Source organism: Leopardus geoffroyi, chromosome E3 (assembly GCF_018350155.1).
Source record: "Leopardus geoffroyi isolate Oge1 chromosome E3, O.geoffroyi_Oge1_pat1.0, whole genome shotgun sequence".
In the NCBI taxonomy this organism is placed as follows: domain Eukaryota; kingdom Metazoa; phylum Chordata; class Mammalia; order Carnivora; family Felidae; genus Leopardus; species Leopardus geoffroyi.
The window spans coordinates 11,518,438-11,535,810 of NC_059340.1; the positions used below are offsets into that span (position 1 = coordinate 11,518,438).

General features: G+C 47.8%; 1 long non-coding RNA gene across 1 annotated transcript in view; it reads left to right on the plus strand.

The window, feature by feature from the left end:
* LOC123589785 overlaps positions 1–17,373 on the plus strand; it is a 560,443-nt gene that overhangs the window by 369,604 nt on the left and 173,466 nt on the right. The window contains exons 3-4 of the long non-coding RNA XR_006708461.1: positions 5,498–5,556; positions 6,490–6,628. This is a non-coding gene — a long non-coding RNA (uncharacterized LOC123589785). The remainder of the gene's footprint in view (positions 1–5,497; positions 5,557–6,489; positions 6,629–17,373) is intronic.

Consider the following 17,373-nt stretch of genomic DNA (forward strand, 5'->3'; position numbering starts at 1 on the left):
GGGGCATTTAGGGAGTTCCGGTCACCCGGTTTGGGAGCCTCAAATCTCGAGCAGGGGACAAAGTCATATGGGCGAAGTTGGCAGGCCCCCAGCCCCAGCAGGTTGGAAATCAGAATCGGAATCCACGCCTTGTAAGGTAGCTTTATGAAATACAGTTCCCAACTGGGGGTGGCTTGGGACTGAGTGTTGGCTGCTTTCCAGTTACTGTTCCTTCCTCCTCTGCCCTGCTGTCTCTGTGTCCCAGAAGCTGTCTCACCCTCTGGCTTCTGGTTGAGTTCAACCCAGGGCAGGAGGGGCAGGAGGCTCAGGGGTTTAATCTCCCAGCTTCCTTCCTTTGAGGTTCCCGTGACCTGGCTGCATCCCTGCCTGAAATGCCCCGGCCTCGTCAATCGGTCCCCTCTCTCTCTTTCTGGGCTCTGGGAAGCCCACCCTCTTCCTGTCCCTGCCGCCCCAGGGCGGTGACAGCTAGTACTCTTATCAATGGCTCCTCTCACTAAACTTCCCTCCAATTTCCTAGGTTGAATGAGCCATCTAGATCCCGAGCCCCCCTGTGGGTAAACCGGGTTTCACACTCGGGAACAGTCCCGGAGGGGAGGTAGGTCCAGGAGGCAGCCGAGAACTCACAGGAGAATCGGCCGGCCTGGCACTTGGGCACCAGATGCTCAGTTCCCTCCAGAAATTCACACCTAGGCTGGGGAGCGACAGACTGTGTCCAGACCCCACTTTCTAGAGGGGCATGTACTCCTAACGCACCCTTGAGCTAGACCCCCATGGCTCGGGGCATCCTGCTAAGTAGGGTTGACAGAGCAGGTACCCACAGCCAGGTGGGCTCCCGGGTTTCCTTACAAGCAGGTGCCCAGGTAGCTGTCGTACAGAAGATGGAAACAGATGTGCAATGAGCAAAGCGTCATCACGGGTCAGGTGCTTTAGCCGTATTCTCATTTGCTCTCTGTAGCTGCCCTTGACACTGCTCTGGTCATCCCTGTTGTATGGATAAGGACCACGAGGCTTCAGAAGGTTCAGGAAGTTCCCCTACATCACACAGACAGGACTCGCACTGATGCTCTATACGCACTGACTCACTCCTCCCCAGTACAGGGGGGAGGGGGGGGGAATGCAGTGGTCTGTGCAGGTAACCCTGTTGAATGTTGTTCTCCCTCCCCACCCCCGGCCCCCCTCCAGCCAAGTCTCACTAATGTTGATCTGCAGGGTAATTTTCTTGTCAACTGTATAATTAATGGGCCGCACACGACAGTGGCCCTCTGTTATTCTGCTTCTCGAAGATATATTTCAAAATGAATAGCTGTTTAACCAATCACTTGGCAGACGTATTACCCTTAGGTGTTTCTGTCAGTCAGCGTTTTCACACATCGAGCCTGAAGGAGGCAGAATCAATTTGGGTATCTGCTCTGGGAACGTGAAAGCAGGCACAAATTAGAAATTCTGGGAATATCAGAACTTGTCGCCTATTAGCACCGCACGGAGCGCGGATCGCCCTTGCAGGCTCCTTGGCCTGGCGCTCCAGCGCTCCGGCTTGTCTGCCACTTTTAATAAAGTGGGAAGAGGTCTTTTGTAGTAGCTCTAAGATAATGTCTGCACAGCGTGTCTGTTCCTTCCCGGCAACCCGAGCATTTACTTTGCAGCTTCCTCCACAAAGGCTTAGGGCGGTAGTCTTGCACCATTTTAAAACTTCTGCTGGCCTGGGAATAAACAGGCCGTGCATTGGTCCGAAAACAAAACGGTGCCGCATTCAAAGGGTGCTTCGGGGTGTCTTTACGCCTGTATGGGAAGATCCTCCCTGATGTTGGGGGATGACTGAAGTATTCGGATGACGTGGTAAATTCTGAGAACCGACCGTCCCAGTTGACCTGGCCCCTTCCCCTGCCCAACAGTGATTTTTTTTTTTCATTTTTAAGTTTATTTATTTATTTAGAGAGAGACAGAGCAAGTGGGGGAGGGGCAGAGGGAGAGGGAGAGAGAGGGAGAGCCCAGGCAGGCTCCGCACTGTCAGCACAGAGCCTGACATGGGGCTCAGTCCCACACACCATAAGATCATGACCTGAGCCCAAACCAAGAGGCAGGCACGTAAGTGACTGAGTCACCCAGGCGCCCCCGCCTGCCAGTGTTTGAAGAGGCCGAGATACTCGTAGAAACATTGCTGGTGGCCAGTCCTTGGCCTACGCCGGAGGTCAACTGTCGGTGTTGGAAACGTCCGGAGTCCCTCGGAGCAACTCTCAACCTATGAGTGATGGACATTGGCGAATAAACAGTCCAGCTTCCACAGCGCTCGGTGGGACAGTTACGAGGGGGACCCACACGGCTTTCCAAAGGGCTCCCCGGGAGTGAGCCCAGCTGCCTACAGTCGGAAGCTGTTGATTCACAGCCCCACTTGGCATATGTGAAAGCAGAGGTTTTGAGAAGATTGTTGGTCATTCTTCTAACACGCCATTCACACAGCGAATGTGTCTCACCTCGCCCCTTTTGGCCCCCTTTTACCTCAGCCATTGCGGCCCAAATTCAGCTTCACGCAGGTGGTCTGACAGCTCCTTGTCTCGTCTGAACCGTGAATCACGCTCTTTCTGCTTTAGATTTTCTCAGAGGCCGTGGACTGGACACCGGTGGGAATCTTCTTAGCATCTAACATGCTCACTTTCCAAATGTGGGGGAACTATCGTCCTCTGGGCCAACCCCTGTTGACAGGAGACAGACACCCATTTACCGATGGGTGAATACTCCCCTCTTCCGCCCAACTAACTGGTGGATATGCTATGGGACTAAGACAGCCCAGAAGGACCAAGGCCCGGGAGCCCTTGGAAGTGACCAGCTCACGAGTGGACATCCCTAACCGCTCTCCCTCCTTTCTTGAGTAATTCTCCAGTCCTCTGCTTCTGAGTCCCTTCTCACCCGCACCAAACCAAGCCCTACCTGGACAGTGGTCATGTGAGGTTGTGCTCTCTGGAGGAAGACAGGCAAAACAATCGATACCGGAAACATCCCTAGAAAGCAGATCCTTAGGATGGGATTTGGAAACCGGACCTCAGTGGGCCCCACTTCAGGGGAAGGGGGGTGTTGCTGACCCCTGGCCCGTAGAGTCTCACAGCGACCGAGTTCCTCAGTGATGGCAGATAGAGAGTGCTGGCTTGCCTCGAACAGGGGACTTTGACAGGTATGGGGACAATGGTCAGGGCAGAGCCTCTGGAGTTCACTGCCCCTGGTTAACGGCCTTCGAAGCCTTGAAGAAACAGAAGGAAAGGCTCAGACCCGTCAGCCATGTACTCAGGGCACACTGTGGGTGTCAGAAAGTCTCTGTGGAAGCGTTCAGATAGCTCTGCGTGTCCTTTAGTTACAGGACAATCTGGGCCGAAAATTAGACTCGGGATCTAATTTTCAGCACAGAGATTGAAAAAAAGACTGGATGCATAGCTTTACTAGGTCTCCCACATCAAATAAGGGCCTTAATAAGGAAACACTGGCACCCAGAGAACAGGGATGGGGATTTTTGTTGGTAGCCTGAGAACCTTGGGTCTGGGTTCAGAAACTGTTCTCTCCCTTGAATAGAACTGTTCTCTCCCCTTGCCCTGAGGTCTGAAGAAGTCAGCTGGCAAGATGATGCTTGCTCACCTTATGACTCACCCCTGCATCCCTGCATTGACCCCAGAACAATCACGAGGGTCAGGCCACGCAAGAGCACAGCCACTCTTGCTCTGGAAGGAAATGGCATAGTCACCGTTGCAAGAATTGCCAGACTTGGCAAATATGCGCTGGGAAAAATCACGGGAGGAGCTGGGCCAAAGGAGAAGTGAATTCTGCAACACGAGGAGGTGGTGTGGACAGATATCTTGCTGCTCAGGCCGTATCCCCCAGCAGGTTTGACCCTGCTATGGACACCCATCCATGTCAATCAGCACGTCAGAGTGCCGACCCCCCTTGGAGTCCAGAGCATTCTGAAGCAAGGCCGTGCCTTCCGTGGCAGAGGCCTGCCTGCTGTTGGAACATCCCCTCCAGGCATGTCGTGCTTTAGGAGAGACTGCATGACCATGGGCCATCGTGGGACTAGGAGGACAAAGTTGCCCGCCATTAACGAGGTGTCCGCAAATGTGCTTGAGTCACAAGAGGGAGTGGGCGGAGCAACAGCTGATTGTGTGATGGAAATGGGACATTTAGAACTGGATGTGAACAATTCCCAAGGGCACAGATGAGAAACAAGAACAGGTGGTCTAGACTTTCACGTTAAGTACCTCTCTGGGACGAATGCCTCTCCTTGAACTTACACTTAGGGCTTCGTGGTGTTCCAACGGATCCTCTGATAGAGCGGACATTCAGCCATGGTTCAGGGATGGGTTCCTATGAGTATAATTATGATAATTCCAGGGTTACACAGAGATACGTATATTAGATGAACATGTACAGATATTAATATCACATATTAACATATAGATGATAATATTGAATACATTCATCCTCATGGAAATGTACCGTTACACGCCAGAGTATCCCCGAAGGACAGAATGTAAAGCAGATGTTTCCAAGGGACAGAGCTATGACTAGTACTTTGTACTTTGTCACCGTACTTGTACTCGTATCATGAAAGGGGAAAAGACTGAAAGACTGGAGAGGAGGATGTTTAAGACAGGCAGGTGGGTAAATGCATCAGAAGAAACACAAAGTGGGTTAAACTGTGTGTCTCATTTTCATGCTCAGCAGAGAGCGTACTCCTCACGGCGGTCCCTCAGTGACCCGATGGACAGGATGGCTCATTGGCGGAGGCTAGCCATTCTCTCTCCCAGGCCACTTTGGTGCCTGTACAATGGGCTGCAAGGGTGGTCATGGGAGAAGGGATGGAGGTTACACATTGGCCTAAGGCTGATCTAGCTGCCGCCATTGCTGAATACCCAACTTGCTGGCGGTGGAGATCGACTGTGAGCAGTCATCATGGTGCCATCCATGAGGCGACCGACCAGCCATTCGGTGGCAGGTTGATAAGTTGGTCTTCATCCTAGAGCTGACAGCTTTTCGTCTTCATTTGAATTGCCACTTCGTCCAGATATGGTCTGTCTTCCCTGTGTTTGGTTCCTCTGCCAACGCCACCATAATAGCGCCTGATTTACTGACCCGGATTATCCCCAAACTGGCTTCAAACCAAGGGACCTATTTTAGGACCGAGGAGGTGTGACCGTGAGTGCATGGCCACAGGATCTACTGGTCCTATCATAGACCACATTGACCCCCAATGGCCACGATACAATAGAAGAATGGTCTGTCAAAGTCTTGGCAATTTTGCCAGCTCGAGTGGGCAAAAATCCTGTGGGGGTGGGACACTCGTCCTCCCTCCAGGATGCATTGTATGCATTGAATCGGCAGCCAATATGTCATATTAACTACAATACGATACAGTTCTTGGTCAGGAACAAAGCAGGGGAAGTAGATTTGGTTTCTGTCACTGTCACAGGTAGTAACACATCTAAAAAAGATATTCTTCTTATCTCTGAAACCTTAGGTTCTGCTGGAATAGAGGTCCCGCTCTCCAAGGAGGAACATCTGCCACGAGGGGACATGGTAAGAACTCCACTGAACGTGGACCTGTGACCTCCACCTGGTCATAGTGGGCTCCTCGTTTGTGTAACCCAGTAGGCAAAGAAAGGACTTATTATTTTAGAAGAGATCATTTCCCTGACCACCATGAGGAATCAGGGGTGTTGCAACACAGTCACGGCAGAAAGTCATCCATAACGCTGTCCTCCCCAGAGGAGCCCCAGAACAGCTGGAAAGGGACAACAACAGCCACACAGTTCAGGAAAGGCAAAGCCAATAAAAACCCAGACCCCTTGCAGAAGAAGAGCTGGATCACCCATTTAGTAAGTACCCCGGACTTGCCGAAGTGTCGGCCAAAGCCAAGAAGGTCCAGAAGAGCAATAAGTAAGAGATACGAGGATCTGTTCTACCCTCGAGACCAATTGTGGTAGCAAAGATTTTAGTTTAGTCCATGAACCTGCTACAAGGTGTGTTTTGTGGAGATTGCTGCCAGCCATTCACCACCACCTTGAACGACTCTGTGTCAGACTTCATGGTGAGCTTGAGCAGATCATAGTAATGGAAGCATTGGACGCTATTGGGTCCAATGCTCTCCTCTACTGTCAGATAAACAGTCCCGAAGGTCATTCTGCATAATTCCTCAGAGAATTCCAGTAGGGTTGACCTCCAATTCCCCATCGCAGTGGCTGGCTTGATAATTCACCCTTGTCTTGACTTTCCTTTTGTATCCATTAGCTTCTGCCGTATAACAAGCCATTCCAAACTTTGCTAATTTAAGATACAAAACAAACAAACAAACAAACATTCATTTGGCTTTATAAATCAACGTGTCAATTTGGGTAGTTCTGCTTCACCGGGCCGGGCTGGGCTGATCTCAGCTGGGCTTGCTCACACATCGGGGGTATTCTAGAGTGGCCTTTGCCGGGATGTCATTGTAGTTTTTTGGTCCTCCGGCAGGCTAGCCTGGGCTTCTTCACACGGAGGATACAGAGTCCCAGAGAGAACACCGGGAAACGTCCAAAACCTGTCGATGCCTAGGCTGGAACTGGTATGGTGTCACTTCTCACACATTCTGTTGGTCAAGGAACATCACAAGGTTAGTCCAGATTCAAGGGATGGGGAAGCCTAATCTATCTCTTGATGAGGGGGAGCCACAAAGTCAATTGTAGAAGCTCGCAGATATGGGGAGGGAAACCGTGGAGAAGAATTTTGCAAATATTCTGCCATAGCCTCTGTGATTGTTAGTCGTATGTGCCCCCTGGGCTGGGTGACGGTGCCCAATTATGTAATCAGACACTCATCTCCTGTCTCTACTTTTACTCCCCTTCTGCGTATTCTCGCCCCACAAGTCAGATGGGTCCTGGTAAAGTGCTAAGTCAGATCGCGCAATTCCGCTGCTCACCATGCAGTCGGAATTCCCGTTTTGCTCGGGGTGAACACCAACACGCAATCGCTTTCGGGGCCCAACGTGATCCGGTCTTGATTTCTCTCTGATCTCATTTCTCGTTCTTCGTCTCATGCGCTCCAGCCACTCTGGCCTCCTCCTCTTCCTCAAGTGCAGCAGACATGCCGATGTCTTGTGGCCTTGCTCCTTATCCCCTTCTGGAATATTCTGCCCTGAGATGTCCCCGTCGCTCACTCCCCATGGCCACCAGGGCATACCATCTACGTCATAGCACAGACGCATGACATGTTGGAGGTCAGTTGGCCAGCCCCGTAACTTTCAAGTTGGGAAAACTGAGGAACACAGAGAGGCTGAATGACCTCCTTAGGATTTGACGTAAGCGAGGAGACGGGCAAAAGAACCTTGTTTCGCGTGTCTCCATTCTAAGAGATGTTTCTCAGAATAACCGTGTTTAGAGAAAGAGATTTGGCAACTGATCAGCCAGAGAACGTTTTCATGCATGTTTCTAGGCATAACAGGGGGTTATTAAAACTGGGATGCGTACAATGATGGATGGGTATTTAATCTTGCACTGTGTGGGAAGCAGACCTGGAAACTTCCGTGTCTCCTCCCTCCCTTTTCCTCCTCCGCAAACACTGGAGCTCAACGGAAGCGATCCCCACGTGAAGTGGCTGGGAAGAGAAGCCTATCCCAGCTCTGTACTTTTAACTGTGTCATATTCAATATTCCCTGGCAGGTGCAGAAAACGAGTCATTTCCCCTACTCCTCTCAAAATGTCCCTTTCATGTTTCATAAACAACAGCTTTGCTACGCCATTGTCTCTGTTAGTTATTTTCATAATTCATAATTATCTTAGTTCTTAAAATGTAGACGTACATTTAAAAGCATGATCCAATCGTGCTTGATTGCTGCCACATTGTGTTCAAGGTAATTACCATTCATTTGGCTTTTGAGGCTGTTGAATAAATTTTCCACATGAGATTCCTTAATTTGTACATATTTTATTGCTATAAAATAGGTATTGGCAAGCTGCCTAAACTGTAGTGAAGGCCTTTAATTCCTATCACTATGTGATAAAACAAATTGAGTGCAAACTGAGAGGCTTAAGATAGAACACTTGAAATGGATTCCACGGTTTTTTTTGCCTTCCCCCTCCTCCTGCCCCCCCCAAACCAAGTTCCCCCAGGTGTGAGACACAGGTAAGATTAAGGTAGCTTAGTTCAGGCTGAGAGCTCAGAACTGTTTTAGCATTTGTATCAAAATGATAATGTCCCTCCATGATGGCAAACCTCTCTCTTCCCAAGATCTATTATTCCTTGGGGAAAGGCTGTTTGGAGAGAGAAGGTTATTAGCATTTTTCATGCATAGTAAGAGAAATGGAGTATTCTCAGAACAGAGCCAGGAAAGTCTTGGTCGAGGGAGAGACCTGGGCTGGGTGTGGGGAGACCAGGGGCCAGGAGCTGTTGTGGCCTTTGGGAGTCCTTGGGAAGGTCTGCTCACTTGTAAAATTAAGGTGTTGGAAGCCGTGATTCCTAAATTTAATTCACAGTTTGTTTTCCTGAAGCTATTGGTATCGTGGATTTAGCCAGGAGATCTTTCTACTGAGGCTTTCTCTAGAGTTTTAAAACTCACATCTACCCTTTTTCTTTTGCCCACCTTCTAAAATTAGTGAGATGAGAAGAGACGAAGTTGTGGAAAGGATTCAAGTGTTGGGGCAGCTGAACTTCAAGATGTCTCCTCATCCAGACATTCTGTGACCCCATCTGGTCAATGGAAACTCTTCCGGCTTCTTTGGTCTGATTTCCTCCCACCTGAATCCTTCCCACCAGCTCTGTGTCTCCCTGGAAACTACCAAGTGCATTTCTTGTCCTGGAAATGCCTCCAACTTTTCTCTGCTTTTCCAGAGTTTGCTCTTTTACCCAGAGTTAGGGTAGTCGGTATGACTTCTATGGGGCCATTTCCAATGGCCCCTACCCACAGCGACCGGTGTCTTTACTAACAGCCTTTTCCACCTAGTTCCATAGTCCCTTAGATTATTTTCTGGTGTTTGCTGCACATTTCTCTTCTTGCAATAACTAATGATATATTCTTCGAGACAAGAGTCGATCTTGTTTTCTTCCTTCTTTGGTTTCACCCATGTTGAGTACTGTAGCTGTTATTTGATAGATGGTCACTGACGGACAGGTCCAACATGATTAGTTTATTTACAAACGTTTAATTGGCACATTTCTTCATTCACTCTGGAGTCTTTGAATGGACTGAGTCTGGTCTCCTCTACTGAAAGCACTCATTTTTTTTTTAATCTTTGACATTTTCCTCCCCCAAATGTTATTGGTGCAGGCACATACTTTAGATTATCTCTAAAGGACACATGGCCCCTCTTAGTGTTTCTTTTGGGGTTTCACTGTTAGTAGTCAAGAGGAAATAGATTTAAAGGAAGAAATTTAAGATACTCCCAAAATTATGTCCCAGGATTTTCTAGTCATGGCTGTCCCTAATATTCACGTAAATATTTGTGTAAATACTCATGTAGATACCATGTAAAAGGACCAGTTTCCTCTCTTCTCGAATGGGTCAGATTCCTCAGCCGAAGTCAGCAGAATCCACTCTGGCCATTTTGAGCAGGAAAGAGGGGAGTAAAGGGTATTAAATAGTTCACAGAGACCCAGATAAAATTGGAGTGACACTCTGAGTCGAGTTTCTAGGGACGGCTCCTGGAAGCCCACCACAGAGCTGGCCTGCTGGGGGAGCTGTTGCCAGCCTGGGTCCCAGATCCCACATCCTTTGCTGCGGTGGGAAGCCGCCAGTTTAGTAAGCCCGTGCTCCCCACTGCCAGCCCCTGGCCCATGACATGGTCAACCCTAGACCCATTGTTGCCATGACCAAGAAGCTACAGCGGTTACTGTTGGTCCCCAAAGCACCAATTCTCATATAACAAATTCTCTTGGTTATAATGTTCAGGTCCTTCTTCATGTGTCTTGTCTGCATATCCACTCAGTAGAGTCTGGATCCCATGAAGAAACCTAGGTGTATGAGAGTCTGAGAAATGTGATCTCTATTTTCTAGCCTTTAGAGTTTGGAAAGACCTTCTAGGGGTCAGCGTGGGGATTGGGTGAACCACATCCTAGTTATCTTTCCAGACCAAAGATCATTCTCCATGACAGATTTGCCCAAAGAACTTCAAGATCTCTCTTCATTCAGACATTCTTTGGCCCCACCTGGTCAATCGAAGCTTTTCTGGCTTCTTTGGTCTAATTTTCTCCCACCTGAGTCCTTCCTGCTAGCTCTGTGTCTCCTTGCAAACTACCACGGGGGCGTCTATGGTTGTGCTTTTTTTTGTCCTGGAAATGCCTCCAACTTTTCTCTGCTATTCTCTTTAATGCTCCTAAATGCTATACCTTAGGGGCACTGGAGTGGCTCAGTCGGTTGAGCATCTGACTTCGGCTCAGGTCATGATCTCACGGCTTGTGAGTTTTAGCCCCGCGTCAGGCTCTGTGCTAACAGCTCAGAGCCTGGAGCCTGCTTTGGATTCTTTGTCTCCCTCTCTCTCTCTCTCTTTCCCTCTGCCCCTTCCCCTCTCACGCTCTGTCTCTCTCTCTCTCTCTCTCAAAAATAAACATTAAAAAAATTAAAAAACATTTTACCCTCCGGTAGAGTGAACAAGAAAAGGAAATACCTATGAAATCACAACCCGTTGGCATGACAACAGCCTGTGATTGCCATAGCTGCCATTTAAGTACAAGGATGACAAGGGGCAGTGGCAGAGATAAATCGGGGACGACGGGAGGTTTAAACAAATCCAGCAAATTAGTTGAAGCCCCTCCCCGCTTCTTGTGACCCACTATGGGGACCAACAGAAATGCAAGCACTGGGAATGCTGTTATGAATTCCCTCTAATGTATAAAGCCAAACCACCCTGAAATCTCAGTAGTTAGGTAGGCTCAGGAAGAATTTGCTTAGAAAATATCACGCAAGCAATAATAATTGAGATGTGCTGCAATCAGTTGTTTTATAAGTAGCTGAATCCCGTCCAAGCACAGGCATCGGGACCTATATTATACCTGGGGTCCTGGCAGTTGCCGACCCTAGATTTTCCTCCAAACCTTAGAAAGAAGACCAAATCTTTATGGACATGCCTACATGGATTTTGACAATGAATGGGAAGAGTTTTAGCCCTGACCCCTACAAACTGCTGATCTTAGCGAAACAGAATGTTGAGAAAGCATTTCCTATAGCTCTTAAATGGAATTCAATACTAATACATCGTGGGTCGTGAGTACATCTGGCCTCATCCCAACTGTAAATAACTCATTTGTAATTATTTACTAGTGTCTGCTATTGTAATTGTAAATAACGGGCTAACAGGGGCATCTTTTGTGTTCACCATTTTTAACTTGTTCTGCAAAAACTCAAACGTACACGGGAGGAGAAAGAATACCAGCGAACCTCAAATACCCATCACCTAACTTCGACCATCATTAGTTTATAGCCAATCGTTTTTCATCTATACTGACCTTCCCAGATGCCTATCGATGTGTCAGTATATTTAAAAAACTAGGGGCGCCTGGGTGGCTCGGTCGGTTAAGCGTCCGAATTCATCTCAGGTCATGGTCTCATGGTTGGTGGGTTCGAGCCCCACGTCGGGCTCTGTGCTGACAGCTCAGAGCCTGGAGCCTGTTTCAGATTCTGTGTCTCCCTCTGTCTCTCTCTCTCTCTCTCTCTCTGCCCCTCCCCCATTCATGTTCTGTTTCTATCTCAAAAATAAATAAACATAAAAAATTATTTTAAAAAAATAAAAGATAAAAGAAAAAAATACATAACCATAATGCCAATGTTGCATCTTATGGAATTAACCATTGTTTTTTAAGGTTATCAAATACCATTTCAATGAATACATTCCTCCAATTTTCCCACAAGTATCTTTTACACAGTTGGCTTGTTGAATGAAATCTTCTTAAGGGCCAGACGCTGTGCGGTTGATATGTCTTGAGAGCGTTTTTTTTTTTTTTTCATCAATAGATTCCCTGTTTTTCTCTTTATGAAATGGTTCCCTTTGCAATTTACTTTATAGGCAAACCAAGCCATTTGCCCTCTAGGGTTTCCTACATTCTAGACTTTGCTGATCGCATCCCGACGGGGTTGTATTCTCAATGTCTTGCAAACAGGTACGCTATTTCTGAGGCTTGATGTGATTCAAGTCAGAGCTTGGGCAGGAATTTGTCAGAGGTGGTGGTGTTACCACTTGCAGGAGGGTTGACGTAGAGGGGAGACTCATGAATACATGGTCAACGCCCGCTTCCCTGATCACCTTCTCGTCTAAATGCCCTGGCGATTTCCGTGTCAGGACGTTCCGTCTTCTCATGATGGGATAGCTGGCGTAGCCGACACAGTGTACTTGACTCTGGTAACTTGGGAATGAAGGAGCTCCCCCAGAGAACTCACCACCTGGAGGACAGAGGGAGGCACAGATGCCAATGGGATCTATGAGATGCCATGGGAATACAGTACAAGCTTACAAAATCAGTCTCAGGGGGAACATAACGTCTTCCCAGCAGGCTGAATGCCAGGTTTAAAGGGATAACCAGGAGTTAACCAGAGCAAGGAGGCTGGAGATGTCAGTCCAAGGACATCCTGGAATTCTAGCTAGAGAATTTTGATTTCCTTTTGAAGGGCTGAGTGAGTTTAAGTATGGGAGTGATAGGGTCGGATTTACACTTGAGCAAAATCACTGTGGCAGTGTTTTGGACTTGGAATTAGAACTAGAGATCTAGGGGCGCCTGGGTGGCTCAGCTGGTTAAGAATCCAACTTCGGCTCAGGTCATGATCTCGCGGTTCATGAGTTCGAGCCCCGCATTGGGCTCTGTGCTGACAGCTCAGAGCCCGGAGCCTGCTTCGGATTCTGTGTTTCCCTCTCTTTCTCTCTGCCCCTCCCCTGCTCATGCTTTGTCTCTCTTGGAAATAAACATAAAAAACAAAAAGAAGAACTAGGTGAGATCTATATTTTCCTGGCATTTCCACAGCTCGGGTGGGTTGGGCCCTGAGAATCCTAGAGTTGTGCTTCCCATCCAGACTTTACTACTGTCGATGTGAGGGGCTGGGGGTGGCAGAAAATGCTGGGTCTTTTCTTCACCTGTGCAATGAGGTATCTGGAACAGATCAATGATCCCTCCTGCCCCTTCATTATTTAACACTGAATGATGCTATAAACCAGAAATCATGCAGGATCATTGCTTTGATTTCGGTACCAAATTCCTTCCTAATCTGCTATTCTCACCATTTTTCTCTAAGGTGGAAAAGTGCTATAATGTAGCTCCTTGTCACGTAGATTGAACCACAGCGCCCGGAAAATCATGTCACCCCTGGGGACCATTCTCACACTGTGGTCAACAGAAGCCTCCCTACATCCAAATTAACAACAGACCAAGTGGACCAGAATCCTAGGAGCAAAGGAAGGGCAAAGAGAAGGTGCAAATGACCAGGGATCTGTACTGTTTAAAAAAAAATTCTTTAAAAGTGTTTTGGAAATAACTTTAGACGCACAGGAAGTTGCAAAGATAGTACAGCGTGGTCTCATGTCCCTTTTGCTAGGATCCCCTGATACCTCTATCTTAATAATTGTAATAGTTATTAAGTAATCATTTAATTTTTTAAAAATGTTTATTTATTATTGAGAAAGAGAGACAGAGTGCTAGCGGAGGAGGAGCAGAGAGAGAGGGAGGCACAGAATCCGAAGCAGGCTCTGGGCTCTGAGCCATCAGCACAGACCCCAACGCGGGGCTTGAACCCATGAACCATGAGATCATGACCTGAGCTGAAGTTGGTGCTTAACCGACTGAGCCACCCAGGCGCCCCTTAAGGAATCATTTAATATGTAAATAATTCACATTACTAAATTTACATTAAATACTAAATCAATAATGATACTGGAGTATCAAAACCAAATGTTTGCACAACGTATGTAGATAGTCCTGTGTCACCTTTTCACGCTTGCAGATTTGTATCACCACCGTTGCAATATACGTTATAGTTAATTTTGTGCGTCAACTTGTTAGGGTCAAACTGCCCAGATACATGGTCAAACGTTCTTCTGGATGTTTCCAAGGGTGCTTTTGCATGAGATTAAATCAGTGGACTTTGAGTGAAGCAGAGTGGCCTCCCTGATGTGGGTGGGCATCTTCCAATCAAGTGAAGCCTTTGCTAGAACAAAGACTGACCTCCCCTGAGTCGGAGGGGATTCTGCCAGCAGGCGGCCTTTGAACTTGACTGGCAACACCTGCTCTTCCCTGGTTTGCAGCCCTTGTGGCCCACCCTGGAGATTTGGGACTTACCCGCTTCCGTAATTGCATGAGCTTACTCCTTAAAATAAATCTCTTTCTACATACGCGCACAGCCTATTGGTTCTGTGTGTCTGGGGAGAAGCGTGGCTAACACAGTGCAGAACCAAGGGGTCTGTACCTTCACCAGGTGCCCAGGCAATTGGCAGGCATTCTGGAGTTTGAGGACTACTGTCCCCAGGGACACCGCTCCCAGCTGGTCAAGCAACGGAACTGAGATCCTGATGGTTAAGGCAACATCGCACAGGAGACCCTCCGAACGCTGAAGAGAGTAGCCTGTCCTGGTTGGCCCGAGTGTCAGGAAACTTCACGTCCTCTGTCCAGCTCCATTGCCTGGCGCCCATGGCATGTTTTACGCACTTCCATGTGCACGACTGGGCGGGAATCCGAGGTTCTGCGTCTCTAACCAGTGCTTCTGGTCCATGGGACACGCTTCTGGGAATCGGAGGAGCTGGACCCTGGCTCTGTGACCCCGAAGATTCTGTCTCGCCTAAATTTCTTTATTTACAAATTGGGGGTAATAAGACCTGGTTCGCAAGAGCACCATGACAGGAGGGGACAGTAGGCGGCAGTGAGCCGTAGAGTGCCTGGCACAGGTCTGGTATGCAGCTGTCTCCCATTGGATACTCCTTTTCTTCTCCTTCTTGTTCCGACATGGAGATGACCTTCCTATGGGATATTGACAAGAGGTCAGCTTGAACACACGGAGGAAGAACAGGGCTTTGGGGGCTGTCTTCCCGGTTCTTCCCAGTTCTGAACTTGCACTCTCCCCAGCCCTCTTTCCTGAACTTATTAAGAGAGTAGACCTGTCCATTCGGCATTGATTCTGGTCGGGCGACAGTCATTTTTACTTTGGGGTCTGTGTTTTGTCATTTTTCCCTCTGGTCCGAACTGACCTTTGATGTACAACTGCTTGAAAAATGAGTGCTCTTGGGGGATAATTCCCGAAAAAGGGCAACTCCACCTCATCCCCCATTGTCCTGCACACGGGGATCCCAGAGCCTGCCTCGGAATAATCCGTCTGGCCATGCACTTCTCTCCTGGGGAGAAAGGTCCCGAAATGCAATTTATTGTAAAACACACAGTGGTTACAAGCTACCACAGTCAATGATATTCCTTTTATTACCACTCAGATGAGAACAGAAAATGACATTGGAAAGCAGTGAACTCACCAGAAGGGCACAGAAAGTCATTAAATTCAACATGCATCATATTTCATAATCAGAACCCTGCAGTCAGCGCTGACACCACAGAATGAGTTTGTTGCAGTCATGATAATATAAAACCCACTGCATCTGCTTCCTTCGGCTCTTTCTTTTTGGACCCTAGCTGGGGCCAGGCCATTAATCACTGGAGGCAGGGGACAGTGCAGGCCACTGCACTCTGGATTGCATAAATTGAAACTACATCAGTATTAGTGGGGAGCACTGTCTTTAGTTTATCTCCGTTTCGGACAGTGGCTTCTGAAGGGCTGGGGTGTTTTTATAGTTAAACCACCTAATCAGAGCACCTATCCTTGCTTGGAGGGGATGTGTGGCCCCTCAAGGCTCTTGTTTCCAGCCAGTTTGCTCCTAGAGGCTGTGGGGGTGGGGGGCAGGTGGCTTTTCCTCGCTGCCCTCCCGAATGGCGTGTAAGACTAGAGGGGCCGCTAAAGGTCACATACACTTGTAGAGATTCCAGATTACCTTAAAACTTGATTTTGGGGACGCCTGGGTGGCTCCGTGGGTTAAGGGTGCGACTTCAGCTCAGGTCATGATCTCATGGTTCGTGGGTTCGAGCCCCGCGTCGGGCTCTGTGCTGCCAGCTCGGAGCCTGGAGCCTGCTGCGGATCCTGTGTCTCCCCCTCTCTCTGCCCCTCCTCCGCCACTCTGTCTCTCACTCTCTGTCTCTCAAAAATGAACAAACGTTAAAAAAAGAAGAAGAAGAAGAAGAAGATGTGTACAGGATAAAATCCTGGATACCCGATTCAAGCACACAACTCTGTTAATGATCTAATCCCTTCCCGACCTCACGTCTTAGGACTCAGACCCAGCCCCTCCCCCACATCCATCACATTGAACCTGTATATGCTTCCCCTCCTCCCCCTTCCCTTTAGACGCCACCTGCCAGTGTCTTCCTGCTATCATGGGACACATTCTACCGAATCTGCGACTAACCTGGTTTATCTTTTCCCTGTGTTTGTAAGGTCACGTGCTCTGTAAGTGACAGAGTAAGGCTTCAAATCCAAGTCATCCTAACCCTCTCACTTATCATTCAAGATGTGCTTTAAATGTTCGGGAAGACACCAGAGGTGTTGCATTAATATACAGGACCACTCTATGATGGAAAAGTGCAATAACCCAAATCAGATCATTATTGAAGCAGTAAAAGACTGAACTGATGTGGCAGAAAATCATATTAGCCCATATAAAAGTCAGAGGCAAGAAAAAGACCTTCTATAAAAAATTAACAGAAAAAGAATGGAAAGCGATGGGGTAGCAGATAGAACAGGGAACTCCAATCTGTCACGGAGATAATTATGAGAAGAGAAGAAGACAAAGCAAATGGGGCAGAATTAATCGTCTTAAGGGTGTAAGCAAAGAACATTCCAAAACTAAAAAGAAAAAAAAAAAAAAGGAGAGAGATTAAAAACAGTTACTCAACTCTAGGTAAAATGAATAAGCAGACCCCACCACCAAGATGTAGCTTGTTAGCTCTCTTCTTTGAATGAAAAAAAGAGATTGAAGTTTATTTCATTGTGGCAGGGGTATGCTTCAGTGGGGGTATAAAGATCAAACTGTTTCTAATCAACCATGAGCAGTCAGATCACCCATTCTTGTCCTTCAAGGGCAGCTCAGGCAAATCCAATAACTCCTTAGTCAGTTTTGATTATGGAACATCCAGTCTATTTGAAAACTTCAACCTCAAACTTGATTTTAGGCTGAAATTTAATTTTAAGTTCTCCCCTTGTGCCTTTAATAGTCCGGAGTGGATAGAGGTTGGAGGGGAGGTATATCTACTTAGGAATGAGGCTAGATTAAAAAGGGTGAGGTTGAGAAAATAGATACTCATCTTAATATCTTCTTCTGGAACTTGGGTCTTAGAGCGTGAACATAGGCAGCA